The following is a 19001-nucleotide window of genomic DNA, read 5'->3' on the forward strand; positions in this document are numbered from 1 at the left end:
TTTGGCATCCCGCGAATCACACCGAAAACCTTAATACTAGGTAGTTCAATGTGGATCTGGACATACGAATGAACGCTTTAAGCCGAATTATGCTTTTTAGTGAGTTTTACGAAATTCCGATGCTCTTTGTGTATTCTCTGACGTCTTGTATCTTATATGACATAATGCAGGATCTGTTAATGCTTTACAAACGACCGTTCGTAAACGTTCACTTGAAGGTGACTAAGCTGGCGAATTTGCTCAGCAGTATGGGATAAAATAATTGGTTTTAAATACACTAGTGTCCAAATTTAAACCAACAAACAGAAATTTTGCAAAGTTGCGTTTATTTTGCCACAAAACAGTATGAACAGGCGATAGTAAAGTAAAAGCAATGTAAAGGATGCAAACATGCATAACGGTAGACAGTTACGTTCTTCGTTTTTTCCAGCTCAACAGATTTAGGCACACGTCCAAGCAACTGGTTAATGCGCTCAGTATCGGGTGTGAGCACCTCTGGCATCAGTATACGCCTGACAACGTTGGGACCTGCTGTAAATGATGTTGTCAATCTCATGTTGAGGCAATAAAGCCCATACTTCTTGCAGAGCTGCTCGCGAGTCTTGGAGAGTGATTGGTGGATGTTAATGTGATGCAACCCGCGTCCCTATAGCATCCCAGGCCTGCTCTATGGGATTCAAGACCACGAGCAGACCACGCCATGCGTGTAGTGTCTTCCGTTTGCAACAAAATATCAATTATCCGTGCTCTATGAGGTCGAGCATTATCGTCCATATGTACGAAATCTGATCCCACAGCACCGCACAACAGTCCCACTTGAGTTCCCAGGATCTCGTCACGATACCTGACAGCAGTTAAACCTTGCTTATTCAACCGTTTAAGCTAATGGAGAGGTGTTTGAGTGGTCAACATAATCCCTGCTCACATCATTAGGTTCAAATGGTTCAAATGGCTATGTGCACTATGCGACTTAACTTCTGAGGTCATCAGTCGCCTAGAACTTAGAACTAATTAAACCTAACTAACCTACGGACATCACACACTTCCATGACCGAGGCAGGATTCGAACCTGCGACCATAGCGGTCGCTCGGCTCCAGACTGTAGCGCCCAGAATCGCACGGCCACTCCGGCCGGCACATCATTAGGAACCCTCCTCGATGCAGATCTCTTTCCACAACTTTTGGGTTCCAAAATCGTGTTCCACGTTCCCTCCAGATGCGAATCTTTCGAGAATCACTCTCCAAGCCAAATCGGGACTCATTGGTGGAGATAACATTGGCCCACTGTTCGACCGTTCAGGTGGCATGTTGACGACTCCATCCTACACGTTCCCTTCTCTGAAGAGGCATCAGAGACACATACAGCAGGTCTCCGGCAACAAAGGCCACTCTGCAGAAGTCTTGTGTACACCGTTTCCCTCGATACAAGACGCTCAGTGGGTGCTGCGAGGTCAGATGCCAGATGGAAATTGGAAATTTGTGGTAATGTTTTATGAGACCAAACTTCTGAGGTCATGGGTCCCTAAGCTTATAAACTACTTAAACTAACTTACGCTAACGACAAGACACACACCCATGCCTGAGGGAGAGCGTGGAGGCCATGGGATTGATCCGCCTCTACCAGTCCGTCGGCCACCGAACCTGTTGATGAGAAGCGTACGAACACTTCGACTGAAATGTGCAGGAGCTCCATCACGCATGAACACATGTTGTCTCGTACTTGTAAAGGCACATGCTCTAGCAGCATAGGTAGAGTATCCCGTATGAAATCATGATAACGTGCTCCACTGAGCGTAGGTGGACGAAACTAAAATTAGCTCTAACATGGAAATTAAGCGTTTCCGGACACATGTCCACATAAAATCTTTTCTTTAATTGTGTGTGAGGAACGCTTCCTGAAAGTTCGGCCGTACCTTTTGGAACACCCTGTATATTCCTTCCACCTCTCCCTTCTTTGCTTATATGTTCATTGTAACTACACATTTCGTATCTCAGTTTATAATCAACCTATCGTTTAAATGTATAAATATACGACTTTCATATCCTAATCATTCAAAGTCCGAGACATCAGTTACGCGCAACAGTATGCACACTATGAAACTTCCTGGCAGATTAAAACTGTGTGCCCGACCGAGACTCGAACTCGGGACCTTTGCCTTTCGCGGGCAAGTGCTCTACCATCTGAGCTACCGAAGCACGACTCACGCCCGGTACTCACAGCTTTACAGGAAGTTTCATATCAGCGCACACTCCGCTGCAGAGTGAAAATTTCATTCTGGAAACATCCCCCAGGCTGTGGCTAAGCCATGTCTCCGCTATATCCTTTCTTTCAGGAGTGCTAGTTCTGCAAGGTTCGCAGGAGAGCTTCTGTAAAGTTTGGAAGGTAGGAGACGAGATACTGGCAGAAGTAAAGCTGTGAGTACCGGGCGTGGGTTGTGCTTCGGTAGCTCAGATGGTAGAGCACTTTCCCGCGAAAGGCAAAGGTCCCGAGTTCGAGTCTCGGTCGGGCACACAGTTTTACTCTGCCAGGAAGTTTCATATCAGCGCACACTCCGCTGCAGAGTGAAAATCTCATTCTGGAAGTATGCACACTGTTGACATAAATGTAGATAAAACTTCGATCCTGGTAGTCGTCTAGCATTTGTTTCTGAAGGAGTAAGAAGTGAAGAATAATACGCATTGCGATATGAAGTAGGACATTGCATCAATACAGTTACATCATTACAGAACATAATGATACGGCAGTGGATCTCGTCTGAGAGAACCAGAGGTCCCTTCATACCTAAACGCTACTGCAGAAGGGACGCTTCATTGGATGAGAAGAATCCAATACATGAGTGTTTACAAAAAATATATTTAAGTACAAGAGTAGTAAATAATCATTTGAAAACTCTTGTAAGAGATCGATCACATAGTCGAAGTACATGATCATCCTGTAAAGGGCTCTATAAAATGTTCAAATAATTTACTGGAATGCAGCCAGCTGATGTCGTCGACAATTCCCGATATTTCGACACCTGCAGACTCTGTAATTTACACCACAAAACTGCAACAAGTGTGTTTTTTCAGACATGTAGACGAAATTTCCACGGTTTGGCTTCGTGGTAGTGAGAATTTGAACTACTTTTTAGAATACCTGAATTCAACCACGCGAATATTTATTTCACGATGGAGTTCGAAAAAGGTGGATGCCATCCCTTCCTTGATGTGTTGGTCAGGAGGAAGGACGATGGCACGTTAGGACATGCTGCTTATAGGAGGCCTGAAGCCTACTCACACTGACTTGTATACACAGGCTAACCATCCGGCTCAGTGTGAAGTCGTTCTTTGTACCTTGGTTCACAAGGTCCACTTGATCTGGAAACCTGAAAATTTGTCAGACGAGTTAGCCCATCTTCAGGTCACCTTTTGTCAGAACGGTTGTAATGAAAGTCAAATCAGAGCTGTGTTGCGCTTTCGAACAACCGTACATGGGTGAGTCATGAAAATACTGATGTGGTACCAAACTCAATGGCCTTTTTGCCTTGCGTAGGGAGCATTTCCAACAGGATTGGTCGTATTTTGCTGAAATTTGATGTGAAATGTGTTTTTCGGCCACCATCTAAGGTTAAATTCCTTTTAGATTCGGTAAAATATGATCTTGGTTTGCGTAAGGTGGGTATCTATGTTATTTCTTGCTGTTGTGGCATATTATACATACTGGTCAGACTGTCAGAACCGTAGAGGACAGGTGTACCGTGCGTGAGCGTCACACACGCTTACAACAGTTGAACAAATCTGCTACTGCATAACATTGCCTTGGCACCGGTCATTCTATGGAATGTAACAACAGGGAGATTCTAGCAACCAATTCCAGCTATTGGGATAGTGTTACTAACGAAGCAGTAGAAAATGGAATTAGCAAGTGTCCTGATTAATAGGTCCGGAACGTTTTGTTTAAATTCTGCGAGGAAACCTGCTGTCTCCCTTGTCAAAAAACAGAGGGACAGAGTTACTGCTGTCACTCCCATCAGTTATTCATTTCCTCTGCCGTCGGTCATTGTTATGTGTTGGCGATGGTCTTTACAGCCGGCCGCGGTGGTCTCGCGGTTCTAGGCGCGCAGTCGGGAACCGTGCGACTGCTACGGTCGCAGGTTCGAATCCTGCCTCGGGCATGGATGTGTGTGATGTCCTTAGGTTAGTTAGGTTTAAGTAGTTCTAAGTTCTAGGGGACTTATGACCACAGATGTTGAGTCCCATAGTGCTCAGAGCCATTTGAACCATTTTTGAGAAACTCCGATTCTGTAAAGTATTACAGTGTGAAGTTCCGGGTGTTCAGATCACATTAACGTTTGCAGAGTTGAAAAGAAATATAATCGTAAAAACTTCCAGTGCCCAAACGCTCCTTTTTCGTCACGTTTACATCACTTATACCTTCTAATTACTAGAGAAAAGAAACGATACATCTCGATATGTAAAAGACTGAACAGGTGGGCACTCTAGTCCAGTCTTCACCTATCATATTCCATTCTTCGCCATTCAGAATCAGCTGATATTACACAGCAAGAGACCAATGAATACTTTCGAGACAATTTCCTGTTGGGTGTGGCGGTTCCTTTATGAAGGACTGAGTTTAACTGAAAATACCTCAATCTTCAGTCCCCGAGCGTGCAGTAAAAAATTAAAGTTTATCTCGGGTTAACCAGCTCTATTAGGGGCACGAAACAAAATCTACTGCATCCACTAGAAATGTTTCCAAACCCGCCCAAAATCCATGACGGGCGCTTGAAAACGAATCTGACTGAGAAAAGAAAGAAGTTCTGCCAGTCCGGGCGAGTCGCTCATTTTCAAGGAGTTCTAACCGTTAAAATTGTAAATAAACATTATTCACAGCTTCGCGCATCAATTACTAATAAAAATAAACTGTTCAACTTGTAGTTAAGTGGGTAGCCCTCTTTGAACACACGAAAAATAGGCAACATTTGTGATTTTCTAGTAAGATAAAAAGTTATGCTAAATCTGATGATGTAGTTTTATTTCTTACATTTATGGCTTTAGTAAAAAAATTTTGTGTCCACATCGGACGCTATCTCTAACCGCTGCACCAGATGTAGCGACTCCTTGTAGCTGGAAAATTGGTCTTCAGTGGGAATTCCCAAAGACCTCCTCTTGCACCTCTTACAAAATAGATTTTTATAAGTTCTTTGCAATATATTTTCTATCAGCAAGGCCCCCCATGAATCATGGACCTTGTCGTTGGTGGGGAGGCTTGCGTGTCTCAACGATACAGATAGCTCTACCGTAGGTGCAACCACAACGGAGGGGTATCTGTTGAGAAGCCAGACAAACGTGTGGTTCCTGAAGAGGGGCAGCAGCCTTTTCTGTAGTTTCAGGTGCAATAGTCTGGATGATTGACTGATCTGGCCTTGTAACAATAAACAAAACGGCCTTGCTCTTGTGGTATTGCGAACGGCTGAAAGCAAGGGGAAACTATAGCCGCAATTTTTCCCGAGGGCATGCAGCTTTACTGTATGATTAAATGACGATGGCGTCCTCTTGGGTAAAATATTCCGGAGGCAAAATAGTCCCCCATTCGGATCTCCGGGCGGGGACTACTCAAGATGACGTCGTTATCAGGAGAAAGAAAAATGGCGTCCTACGGATCGGAGCGTGGAATGTCAGATCCCTTAATCGGGCAGGTAGGTTAGAAAATTTAGAAAGGGAAATGGATAGGTTAAATTATAGTGGGAATTAGTGAAGTTCGGAGGCAGGAGGAACAAGACTTTTGTTCAGGTGAATACAGGGTTATAAATACAAAATGAAATAGGGATAATGCCGGAGTAGCTTTAGTAATGAATAAAAAAAGAGGAGTGCGGGTAAGCTACTACAAACAGCATAGTGAACGCATTATTGTGGCCAAGATAGACACGAAGCCCACACCTACTACAGTAGTACAAGTTTATATGCCAACTAGCTCTGCAGATGATGAAGAAATTGATGAAATGTATGATGAGATAAACTAAATTATTCAGGTAGTGAAGATAGAGGAAAATTTAATAGTCATGGGTGACTGGAATTCGACAGTAGGAAAAGGAAGAGAAGGAAATGTAGTAGTTGAATATGGATTGGGGCAAAGAAATGAAAGAGGAAGCCGCCTGATAGAATTTTGCACAGAGCATAACTTAATCATAGCTAACACTTGGTTCAAGAATCATGAAAGATGGTTGTATACATGGAAAACCCTGGAGATACTAGAAGGTTTGAGATTTAGGAAGCAGGTTTTAAATTGTAACACATTTCCAGGGGTAGATGTGGACTCTGACCATGAACTGTAGATTAAAACTGAAGAAACTGCAAAAAGGTGGGAATTTAAGGAGATGGGACCTGGATAAACTGAAAGAACCAGAGGCTGTACAGAGTTTCAGGGAGAGCATTAGGGAACAATTGACAGGAATGGGGGAAAGAAATACAGTAGAAGAAGAATGGGTAGCTTTGAGGTAAAAAGATGAGGACTAGTAGAAATCCATCAGTAACAGAAGACATACTGAATTTAATTTATGAAAGGAGAAAATATATAAATGCAGTAAATGAAGCAGGCAAAAAGGAATACAAACGTTTCAAAAATGAGATCGACAGGAAGCGCAAAATGGCTAAGAAGGGACGGCTAGAGGACAAATGTAAGGATGTAGAGGCTTATCTCACGAGGGGTAAGATAGATACTGCCTACAGGAAAATTAAAGAGACCATTGGAGAAAAGAGAACCATTTACGTGAATATCAAGAGCTCAGATGGAAAACCAGTTCTAAGTAAAGAAGGGAAAGCAGAAAGGTGGAAGGAGTATATAGAGAGTCTATACAGGGGCGATGTTCTTGATGACAATATTATGGAAATGGAAGAGGATGTAGATGAAGATGAAATGGGAGATACGATACTGCTTGAAAAGTTAGACAGAGCACTGAAAGACCTGAGTCGAAACAAAGCCCCGGGAGTAGACAACATTCCATTAGAACTACTTATAGCCTTAGGAGAGCCAGTCCTAACAAAACTCTACCATCTGGTGAGCAAGAGACAGGCAAAATTCCGTCAGACTTCACGAAGAATATAATAATTCCAATCCCAAAGAAACCAATTGCTGACAGATTTGAAAATTACCGAACTATCAGTTTAATAAGTCACAGCTGCAAAATACTAACGTGAATTCTTTACAGACGAATGGAAAAACTAGTAGAAGCCGACCTCGAGGAAGATCAGTTTGGATTCCGTAGAAATGTTGGAACACGTGAGGCAATGCTGACCTTACGACTTAACTAAGAAATAAAATTAAGGAAAGGCAAACATACGTTTCTAGCATTTGTAGACTGAGAGAAAGCTTTTGACAATGTTGATTGGAATACTCTCTTTCAAATTCTGAAGGTGACAGGGGTAAAATACAGGGAGCGAAAGGCTATTTACAATTTGTACAGAAACCAGACGACAGTTATAAGAGTCGAGGGGCACAAAAGGGAAGCAGTGGTTGGGAAGGGAGTGAGACAGGATTGTAGCCTCTCCCCGATGTTATTCAATCTGTATATTCAGCAAGCAGTAAAGGAAACAAAAGACACTGTAATTCTGTCAGAGACAGCAAAGGACTTGGAAGAGAAGTTGAGCGGAATGGACATTGTTTTGAAAGGAGGATATAAGATGAACATCAACAAAAGCAAAACGAGGATAATGGAATGTAGTCGAATGAAGTCGGGTGATGCTGAGGGAATTAGATTAGGAAATGAGACACTTAAATTAGTAAAGGAGTTTTGCAATTTGGGGAGCAAAATAACTGATGATTGTCGAAGTAGAGAGGATATAAAATGTTTACTGGCAATGGTAAGGGAAGCGTTTATGAAGAAGAGAAATTTGTTAACACCGAGTATTGATTTAAGTGTCAGGAAGTCGTTTCTGAAAGCATTTGTATGGAGTGTAGCCATGTATGGAAATGAAACATGGACGATAAATAGTTTAGAAAAGAACAGAATAGAAACTTTCGAAATGTGGTGCTACAGAAGAATCCTGAAGATTAGATGGGTAGATCACATAACTAATGAGGAGGTATTGAATAGAATTGGGGAGAAGAGGAATTTGTGGCACAACTTGACAAGAAGAAGGAATCGTTTGGTAGGACATGTTCTGAGGCATCAAGGGATCACCAATTTAGTACTGGAGGGCAGGGTGGAGGGTAAAAATCGTAGAGGAAGACCAACAGATGAATACACTAAAGCCGGCCTTAGTGGCCGAGCGGTTCTAGGCGCTACAGTCTGGAACCGCGCGACCGCTACGGTCGCTGTTTCGAATTCTGCTTCGGGCATGGATGTGTGTGATGTCCTTAGGTTAGTTAGGCTTAAGTAGTTCTATGTTCTAGGGGACTGATGACCTCCGAAGTTAAGTCCCATAGTGCTCAGAGCCATTTGAACCATTTTTTTTTTTAATACACTAAGCAGATTCAGAAGGATGTAGGCTGCAGTAGGTACTGGGAGATGAAGAAATTTGCACAGGTTAGATTAGCATGGAGAGCTGCATCAAACCTGTCTCTGGATTGAGGACCACAACAACAACATCAGCAAACATAGGATAAGTGAACAAAATTTAGTTCTAATAAAACGGTGACGTGTTGAAACAAATGTAATTTTGTTTGCCCAAAGAATCGAGACAAACTGTGCACCGAAAACAGACGTCTGAAGTCATCGCAAAACGGCTACTCACGCTGTAGAAAACTAAATTTAATATTTCAGAGTGAAATTCTTATCACAATCGTAAGAACCGTTTTCAAGTTATGTTTCCCGCCAATTTGAAAAATACGGTTTGGGGGAAAACAGATTTAATGTTCTGGATTATATTTTTTTGTAGTTAAGTTTAACTTACCTCTAGCAGTCCTTCCAGATCCAGAAAAATGTCCTTCTCCAACGTCTTCGTGGCCATCGTGGTCCTGCGAAGGGTTGTAACACTTGTACGGAGTGACACTTCTTGCTGGGATAGGTGGCTTTTCACATATACAGGCACTCTAAAAAGTCTAGCAGTATAGCATAGAATGCTGTAGTAAACGACACGCATTCAGACGGATGGAGAATGAATGGATTTTATCGAATGTTATTTGCCTACGTTTCCGCTGCAAGAATTTTGTATTCGGTATTCTCCGACACAGGTTTTGATTTCGACTCTCAAGGAGAGTTGGGCACGCCAACAGCGGGTTCTGGAATCCACACTGATAGGAGACTTCCGCGCCTCCAGACTTCACATCCTTCACAGAGGTAGCTATTTCTCTGGAGTTCGCAGCTGGATCGTGGCTCAGAAGCTCTTTGTTGATGAGGATATCAAGCAGATTTTCACAGAAAGATTAATAAATAATTTTGCTTCTCACTTGCCGCCCTTCTCCGATATCTCAGCCAACTTATTGTTCTGACTATACAGTGACAATTAGTATTTTGTGTGGTGTGAGGGGAGAGGAAGAATCGGATGGAACTGAAACGTAACAAGGCTTGGAAAACGAGCAGTGCCCCGAGGAAATGTCTCGGGTTCATGGAAGTGAAAGTTCAATAGAGAGTTGTTATACTGAAGTGGTTCGCGGAATTTCAGAAGGTTAACTTCACCTTCGACCAAGCTCTCCAGTCAGGTCAACCTGCTTTATCGATTACCGAAGAATATTTTGTTTGCAGTGCCAATATAAGTTTTTCAAGACTGTCATGTCTAGTACGGTCAGCCGGAAAAATCCTGGGGCCACTACAACTGCAGTTTACACCATTCTGAAAGACTTCAGTGTAACGAGGAACCTTTATCTTTCGGTGTATATCACACTCATCTCGTCATGCAGTTGAATAAACGAAAATTCCCAAGCAGCGCATCTCGGTGTGTGTACGACACAATTAAGAGGCTACTTAAATACTCTTTACTATTATCTTGCTTTAATACAGTCACAGAACAACAAATATATGTCACTATGGCAGCTACAAATTCCCGATACTTTAAGAAGAGTTTGTGTGCTTCGCCTTATGAGAAGTGTCGGAACATACGGTCTTCGCCGTCGGGATATAGAAGCTGAGAACACATGCCTCATGTATCTTAAACTCCCTCTGTCACCGTAACAACTCTCCTGCCTATCGGTGACAAGTCTGTGATGCTTGCTTAGCTGCAGAGAGAATCAGATATTTGCAGCGCCACAATAAGACCAAAACCTTCTCTGATCTGCTACGAATGTAATCTCATCTGAAAGAAGTCAATTCCATATAGATAAAGACTTACTGCGAGTCTAGAGCAATGAATACGACTAACTGCCGCAACACACTTGGAGAAAATTGACAAGTGGTTCCGCAGAATGTAACGAAGAACTAAGTACATTCTAAGACAAAAAAAAGACACACCTCGAAGGAATTAAGCGAATAGGGCGGAAATTGGGTAGATGTGATGTATATGTTCAGACGAACAAATATTTACAATTTCAGAAAAAATTATTCAAGAGAAACAGCTTCACAAATTGAGCAAGTCAATGGGGTATCGTCTCAGTTGTGCGACTGGATTCGTGATTTCCTATCAGGAAGGTCGCAGTTCGTAGTAAAAGACGGCAAATCATCGAGTAAAACTGAAGTGATATCAGGTGTTCCCCAGGGAAGCGTCCTGGGACCTCTACTGTTCCTGATCTATATAAATGACCTGGGTGACAATCTGAGCAGTTCTCTAAGACTGTTCGCAGATGATGCTGTAATTTACCGTCTAGTAAGGTCATCCGAAGACCAGTATCAGTTGCAAAGCGATTTAGAAAAGATTGCTGTATGGTGTGTCAGGTGGCAGTTGACGCTAAATAACGAAAAGTGTGAGATGATCCACATGAGTTCCAAAAGAAATCCATTGGAATTCGATTACTCGATAAATAGTACAATTCTCAAGGCTGTCAATTCAACTAAGTACCTGGGTGTTAAAATTACGAACAACTTCAGTTGGAAGGACCACATAGATAATATTGTCGGGAAGGCGAGCCAAAGGTTGCGTTTCATTGGCAGGACACTTAGAAGATGCAACAAGTCCACTAAAGAGACAGCTTACACTACACTCGTTCGTCCTCTGTTAGAATATTGCTGCGCGGTGTGGGATCCTTACCAGGTGGGATTGACGGAGGACATCGAAAGGGTGCAAAAAAGGGCAGCTCGTTTTGTATTATCACGTTATAGGGGAGAGAGTGTGGCAGATATGATACACGAGTTGGGATGGAAGTCATTACAGCATAGACGTTTTTCGTCGCGGAGAGACCTTTTTACGAAATTTCAGTCACCAACTTTCTCTTCCGAATGCGAAAATATTTTGTTGGGCCCAACCTACATAGGTAGGAATGATCATCAAAATAAAATAAGAGAAATCAGAGCTCGAACAGAAAGGTTTAGGTGTTCGTTTTTCCCGCTCGCTGTTCGGGAGTGGAATAGTAGAGAGATAGTATGATTGTGGTTCGATGAACCCTCTGCCAAGCACTTAAATGTGAATTGCAGAGCAGTCATGTAGATGTAGATGTAGGCGTTGGTCCACACCCGGCCCTTTTGCATGAAGTCATTGGACTTGGCACTGCCGCGCAGTTTGAGGCACCATGTCCTGGATTTCACGGCTCCTCCCGCCGGAGGTTCGAGTCCACCCTCGGGCATGAGTGTGAGTGATTTCTTAGCGTAAGTTAGTTTAAATAGTGTGTAAGTCTAGGGACCGATGACCTCAGCAGTTTGGTCCCTTCGGAATTCACATACACATTTGAGCATTTTTTGGCTTGGCACTAATTAATAGAGTCGTTGGACGTTCTCCTGAAGGATATCATACCAACTTCCGTATAACTGGCGCATTAGATCGATAAAATCCCGAGCTGGTTGGAGATCTCTGCCCACAATGTTCAAAACATTCTCGATTTGGGAGAGATCAGGCGGCCTTGCTGGTCAAGGTAGGGTTTGGCAAGCACGAAGACAAGCAGTAGAAACTCTCACCGTGTGCGGGCGGGTGTTATCTTGCTGCAGTGTGACCCTAGCATGACTTGGCATGAAAGGCAACAAAACGAAGTGTAGAATACCATCGACGTAAACCAAAAGGGATCTGCTATGAAAACAAATGGTACGCCAGATCATTACTCATGGCTGTTGGCCCATATAGCGCGGCGACGGTCAGGTTGGTATCCCACCACCGTCTGAGGTGTCTCCACACACGTCTTCGGCCTGGAATCTCATTGACTGGAGCAAAGTTGTCTTCCCGCTTCGAACTGAGCCCCGATGACCAATGGAACATCATTTCTTAAGGTCCCCCCCCCCCCCCCCCCCCAGGAAGACGTCCAGCAACTCCATCAATAAATTCCAAGCTTAATGACTGCTTGCATAAGGGCCACAGGTGGACCAATGCGTTACTGACTTGCTCAGTTTGTGAAGCTATTTATCTCGAATAAATCATCCAGTATTTATGAAATTTGCATGGGGGCTTAATTAAATAAAATGCAAATAATTTTAATTTTTGTCGCTGTTTGTCCGGTTACGCAGTCTCGTAGTCGGTTGGCCCTGAATAATATTAGTACGCAATCTGACTGCATATAATAACAACAAAGAATGAAAGGAAATTACCGTTAACACAATTAATTAATTAAGTCCCCAGCAACTATAAAAGCTACTAAACAAGAAAGCATAAGTGTAACTGTTCTGTGTGTGGAAGTGTGATTCAACGTACACATCTGGCACGGTTTTTCCTCAATACGACAAGATGCTTTAAACGCCATTTACAATGAAGTAATTTTACAAAAAAAAAAAAAAAAAAAAAAAAAAAACAGAAATTCTATGATTGCACCTAGAAACCAGAATTACACTCTAATACATGAACACAAGCCAGATGCTTTGTTGACTGAACCTGTGACCAAGAGGCATTGTTATTTAGGAAATTTGAAACACAAAAATGTTTTCTATTACCTCATATACATTGACGAAAAATACACTCTGATCATTACAACAACCCCAATCGAACAGAATCGGCTGTCTAGCCCATCAGAACAACTGCACACGACGTGCTCACAGCTAGTACTGCAACTACGCCTACCTCACAACTACAACTGCCCACAGCAACTTCTCAACAAGCACTGCCAGTGGAGGCGGCTGAATAATACTCTTTGGCGCAATCTCTGGCGCTGTGACTCAGTGTAGCCACCTTCCAAATTGTTATAATTTGTTTGTCTGTACATGTACATCACATCTACCGATTTCCGCTCCATTCGGATAATTTTTTCGTGGTGCGCGTTTTTTCTTAAAATAAACGTCCGTATGTGTAGCCATTGCGAATTGGTCGCGCTATTGTCAATGTAACAAAGTGTCTGTACTATGTATGCAAGTTGTGTCGTATTTTTTGTACGATAGTTTTACCATACATACTGCAGACTCAGAAAATCAACACATCAGCAGACAAGCAGCAAGGCCGGAGAGATCCCTTCACAGCCTTGGAGAATCTCGAAGAACAAAAACAAAGAGACAAAAACTACATTTTCTAAATTCAGGACCAAGGGCTTCATGGACATAGTAAACACAAACAATATCTTCATAAACTAATAGGAACTGGCTTCCATCGATACTTCAAAGAAAATGTCAATAATATTGAAAAAAATAATACTGAAAATATTTTCAACAGTTCTACAAATACAATTAATTTAATCAAAAATTCGTTTCCGACTTCTTAGGACATAAGATGACAAATGAATTTTGCAACCACAGATAAAATGACATGCGATTTACACAAACGTTACTGTCGTCAACTTTTTGTTTTACATGTACAATACAAGGGAAACAACTGAAGAACGTGACATCGGAACTAAGACGGCAGCCGACATTTCACGCACACGCAAAATATTTTCTGAGGCACAAGTCACGATAAGTAACAGAAAAAAATCCGTGGATTAACAGGGATTCAAACGTAGATCTTTTGAATAGGCAACTACGCCTCATAATGCTTCTTAATTTAGTTTATCTTGGCAGGTTTCCTCCGTTTCGAGGTTTCTCCAAACCTTTATCCAGGCACAAACTTCGCAAAGAACGACATGGCGTCTTGGTGAAGAAATAAGCCATTGTCTGGATTGTTTATTCACCGATAAAATCGCATTACACACCACGTACGGTTTCAGCCATTACTGGGAACTATTTTCAGATTATAGAGCTGCCACGGCAATGCAGTATCAGATTATTGCATACTGAAGGACATCAAAGCTCAAAAATAAACTCTTGCGCTTTCGTATTAATTTATAGAAAAAAATCGCTGAAAGGTTCTGAGAAGAACCGTGTGAGTCCGTGTCTTGTGAAAAATTCATTTTGGCCAGGAGATCTTTGAGATTACCTGGCTAACTCTGCTCCTTGGCTTTAAATATCTGCGTTGACCTGCCTGTTCTGTAGCACCACCCAGAGGACACGGTGGCTTAAGGAATGACTTCCGTAAATGGAGGTTACAACAACCACACTCAGATAAAACAGAGGTTGCGTGTTTTCATCTGTCCAATGTATGCGTCCAGAATACCTCGGGATCGCTTTTGATAGGACATTTTCTATTAATAAGTACTTGAGACTTAACACCTGCTAAGCCCAAAAGCAGAAACAACGTTCTCCATAAATTCTGTGACACTTGTTGGGGATCGTCAGCAGACACCCTTCGAGTATTGGCATTTGAGTCGGTATACTCAGCAGCTGAGTCCTTACAACTTAACGATGTCATGCACTTTGTTAGCGGGTCAATACGGTCTACTCCCACACACTGGTTACATACCTTGAGTTACATCCTACCACCTGATACCAGACGGAAGAGCGCGCTACTGCATGAATACCAGAAGACTGCTGATAACCCAGACCTTTCATTACTGAACGATGTATTTCTCGCAGAGCGAAAAAGATTAAGGTCGAGACATTCCGTTCTTATATAACAGCGAAGACTCTCAAGGAAATTGAATTTAACACCTTTGGTAAATGGAAACGCTGCTGACAGCAAAACTGTTCTCCACAGTGTCTGAAACTGCCCTGCATCCAGAGTAAGTCCCCCTGGATGTGACCAGCCTCGGGCGATTTGGACTACCCTGAAGTGCATTCCAACGGGACATGGAAGATGTGCAGATGCTCTCCACAAGTGGGACAAATCTTGATCACCATCGTGTCACTATGCTACGGAACTACAGACGGTTGCTCATGTTGTTTCAATATGTCCTACACGTGCCTACAAGGGTGTTTTCGAGGATTTCCTGACAGCGACCGATGGTGTGATAGATAAAAGACTTTGACATCCGTATATAGCTGTTGTAATCTGTGTTCTTTTTCGCGAGAGTGCCGTGTTTTATTGTTGACGTGTAGCATTTTTGTAATCTTTGTATATTTATTGTCATACTAAAAATAAAAACAAATAAACGGATAGCTGAATTAGTGGTGTGTTTCAGGCCTGACTGCCTTCAGTTGCTGTTTCCGGGAAGAAGATTGGAGGGAATGGAGGGGCGCTGGAGAGGCGGCCAGGTGAGCGCAGGGAACTCCGCCTTCTTAGAATTTGGGCCCCCGGGGGTGGAAGCGCTAACGGTGCCCTGCGAAAAGGGCGCCAGAGCGTCCCTAGCCTCCTCTCCCTAGCTCTGGTCGCCTTACTGCCCATAAAAATTAACAACTTCTTTAACGAGAATACACCGAGCTCTTTCCCCCGAGGCGCACTTCTCGCCGGGGCAAAAACGAGGACGACTGCATAATTATCTAATAACGCCCTCACTGTCGAGAATTTCGGCGATTACGTATGCAGCGGGAGCAGGGAATGACGGAATTTCGTTAATGGTAGCTGGCGGACGTTTTATATCTGTCGTTAACATTCCTTGTTTTAGAATGGTAACCTCAACCGGTGCGTTTTAATTACTCTTGTTCCTAGCCGGTAGCAGAAATGAAACAGCATTTCTTCTAACTGCTTACTGATAATCTAAAAGGAAATCAGATAATTACATTGTTGTTACTGTCAGCACTAGGACAATTAAAAACAACGAATAATTCCACAAATCGCCCAAAAGTCTAATAATCACTAAAGATAAATTTAAAGTAGCAGTCGAAAGCTACTTGGAACTGAAAATGTAGGAAAGGTCATACCATTCTCTCTATTGATAAACTTGAAATATATTAAGTAATAGCCGGCCGCTGTGGCCGAGCGGTTCTAGGCGCTTCAGTCCAGAACCGCGCTGCTCCTCCGGTCGCAGGTTCGAATCCTGCCTTGGGCTTGGATGTGTGTGATGTCCTTAGGTTAGTAAGGTTTAAGTAGTTCTAAGTCTAGGGGACTAATTACCTTAGAAGTTGAGTCCCATAGTGGTTATAGCCATTTGAACCATTTTTTGAACCAGTAAGTAATAACACAGCTACATTGTTCTTTCAAGAAGCCAGTTCGACAGATTGTGAAAAAAATTAAACAGACATGATAGATAGAGAAATGTATAGAAACAGAGAGTGACAGAAAGGGAGGGGGGAGGAGGAGGAAGAGGGAGGGAATGAAAGGAGTGTCTTGCCATTGTGTCGGTAGGCGGATAGCCCTTTTACTGCTTTCCGGATGTTAGAAGTGGCCTATAAAATGACGGGACTATTCGTGTAAAACATTTCATTTAAAAAACATACACATTTAGTTACTGTTACCCTCAGTATCTCCCGTCCATGCGAATTTTGCATTGATGGAAATAGTGCAGGAAGTTTCGTCTGTCAGCTCCCTGATCCGTGCCGCAGTTTCTTTTACTGCTTCAGCGAACTGAAATCTTGTTCCTTTTAATGCAGATTTGATCTTGGAGAATACAGTGAAGTTAGGTGAGGCGAATAAGGTGGGTGGTCTAACACTGGGTTGCCGTACTTCGCCAGAAACCTCTTCACAGACAGTGCGGTAGGAGCCGGTGCGTTGTATTGATGCAGAAACCATGACTTGTTCTTCCACAGTTCGGGTCGTTTTTTTTTTCCTTATTTCCTCGCAAAGTTGAACAAGGACCTCAAGGTAGTAATATTGATTAATATACTGACATTCAGGAACCCACCGAAAACACACCATTCCGTGAATACCGAAAAAACAAACATCATCGCTTTGAATCTTGATTCGTTAATTCCAGCTTTTTTAGCTGTCGAAGTTCGGCCCTTCCAGTGCATGGACTGGCGCTTAGTTTATAGATCATAAGTGAAAAATCAAGATTTATCCCACGATATCACTCTTTCCAAGAAATTACGATCATTCTCAATGGTATTCAAGGTGTCAGTAGAAATATTTTTACGAGCTTCTTCTTGTTCGATCGTGAGACTTTCCGGCACCAGTTTCGGTCACACTTTTGTCATGTTAAGTTGGTTTTGTACAGTTTGTCTTAAGCATTCTTTGTCAATTCCTACAGTTTCAGCAATCTATCGAATATTCAACCGATGGTCAAATCGAAACAGGTTACCTGTTTTTTCGATATTTTTATCAGTTTTTCATGTTGAAGAGCGTCCCGGGCGTGAGCCATCTCCAAGGTCTTCTCAGCCATTTTGGAAACACTTGAGGCGTTCAAAAACTTGCGTACGCGATAATGAGTTTTCGCTATACATTTCTATTACCAAAAGATAGGTTTCAGCAGCAGTTTTTCAAAGTTTCATGTGCGACTTCACGACAATTTGTTGCTCTAATATTACACTTGTCAATTTTTCCGGCAAAACAAAATAACAGCTCCTACACAAAAGAAGGCCGCGGCCGCACTGATTTGGCTCCAGTCACCGGAGACGCCACATTCAACTAAGAATGCCTCACTCTTTACAGCTATTGGTCGTTCACCTTTGGCGTGTGCGTTCTTATTCTGTGACAGCATCAGTCGCGTTATTTTGTAGCCACACCTCGTATGTAAGGGATGTGTTTTTTCATAAGAAATTCGTTTAAATTAAGACGTTCTGTATCCATTTCAGGCTGAAGTCCACGGGATACTTTGAAGAATTCGTAAACCATACATAGAGGTTTTAAATCTGATTTGTGAAGTATCTGGTGTCTGCTACAAAAGACGGTATGTAAATTGAAGAGGGATCACTGCTATCAGCTGCCGAGGGACATTAAGCGGAATCAGCAGCGGCGAGCGAAAATGTGTATCGGACCAAGATTCGAATCTGGGATCTCCTGCTTCGTAGAGAGGAGCGGTAGCGACTGCGCCTTGCAGGACGCAGCATTACCGCAACTGCAAGGACTTGGTACGCTCCACGGCCGATCCACAGTCCACCAGCGCCACCTGTCTGCAGTGCCTGTCCATTATATTCCTGTTTGCCTCTAAGAGATTCCCGCAGAATGTCGGACGTATTTGAGCATTCGCCCTGAAGAAAGTGGATCCATTGCCCAGTCAGGATTATCAATTATTTGAATGTGCAATGTCTGTTCCTTCGAATAGTACCAGCTAATGCCACGCTGCAGCTGACAGCAGTGATCCGCCTTCCATTTACGTATCGTGTTTCACAGCTGCTGGATCTGTTTGGTGTCTGTTCTTTCGAAGGAACAGATACTGTGCATTCAAATAACAAAAGATTGTCTTTCAACACCTAGTTGGTCCTACAATTTTTCTTGCACGTTGTTTACATTTGACACATGACAATGCTACAGAAAACGCGAAGTAACGTTGCAGTAGCTCTGTTGAGTTCCAAACAAGAATCTGAATGGCCTCGTTTTCAGATCGTAAAAAGACAATGGTATACCTTATACAGTAAAACACTTTGATGTTCGAACCAACACTTACTTTTTTGGATTGTGCTTTGGTCTAGCGGTTGAGTGTAGACGAGAAACCTAACTGTTCGGGATTCAGTCCACTGTCGGTCTAAGGATTTCTTTCATTTACCGCTTAATCCATCTCTACCAACGATTTATATGTGTCTGGAGTGCACGTTACGCTGTAAGATCTCGCCCCCTCCCCAGCCTATAAATGGTTGGTTTAGGGGGTTCAGAAGATCAAAAGAAGACAACGGCATACCACATCCAACAGCACCATGGCTAGTGATGCATTGCGATATCCCAAGGAAGGTTATAAAAGTTTG

Source organism: Schistocerca gregaria, chromosome 6 (genome assembly GCF_023897955.1).
Source record: "Schistocerca gregaria isolate iqSchGreg1 chromosome 6, iqSchGreg1.2, whole genome shotgun sequence".
Classification (NCBI taxonomy): domain Eukaryota; kingdom Metazoa; phylum Arthropoda; class Insecta; order Orthoptera; family Acrididae; genus Schistocerca; species Schistocerca gregaria.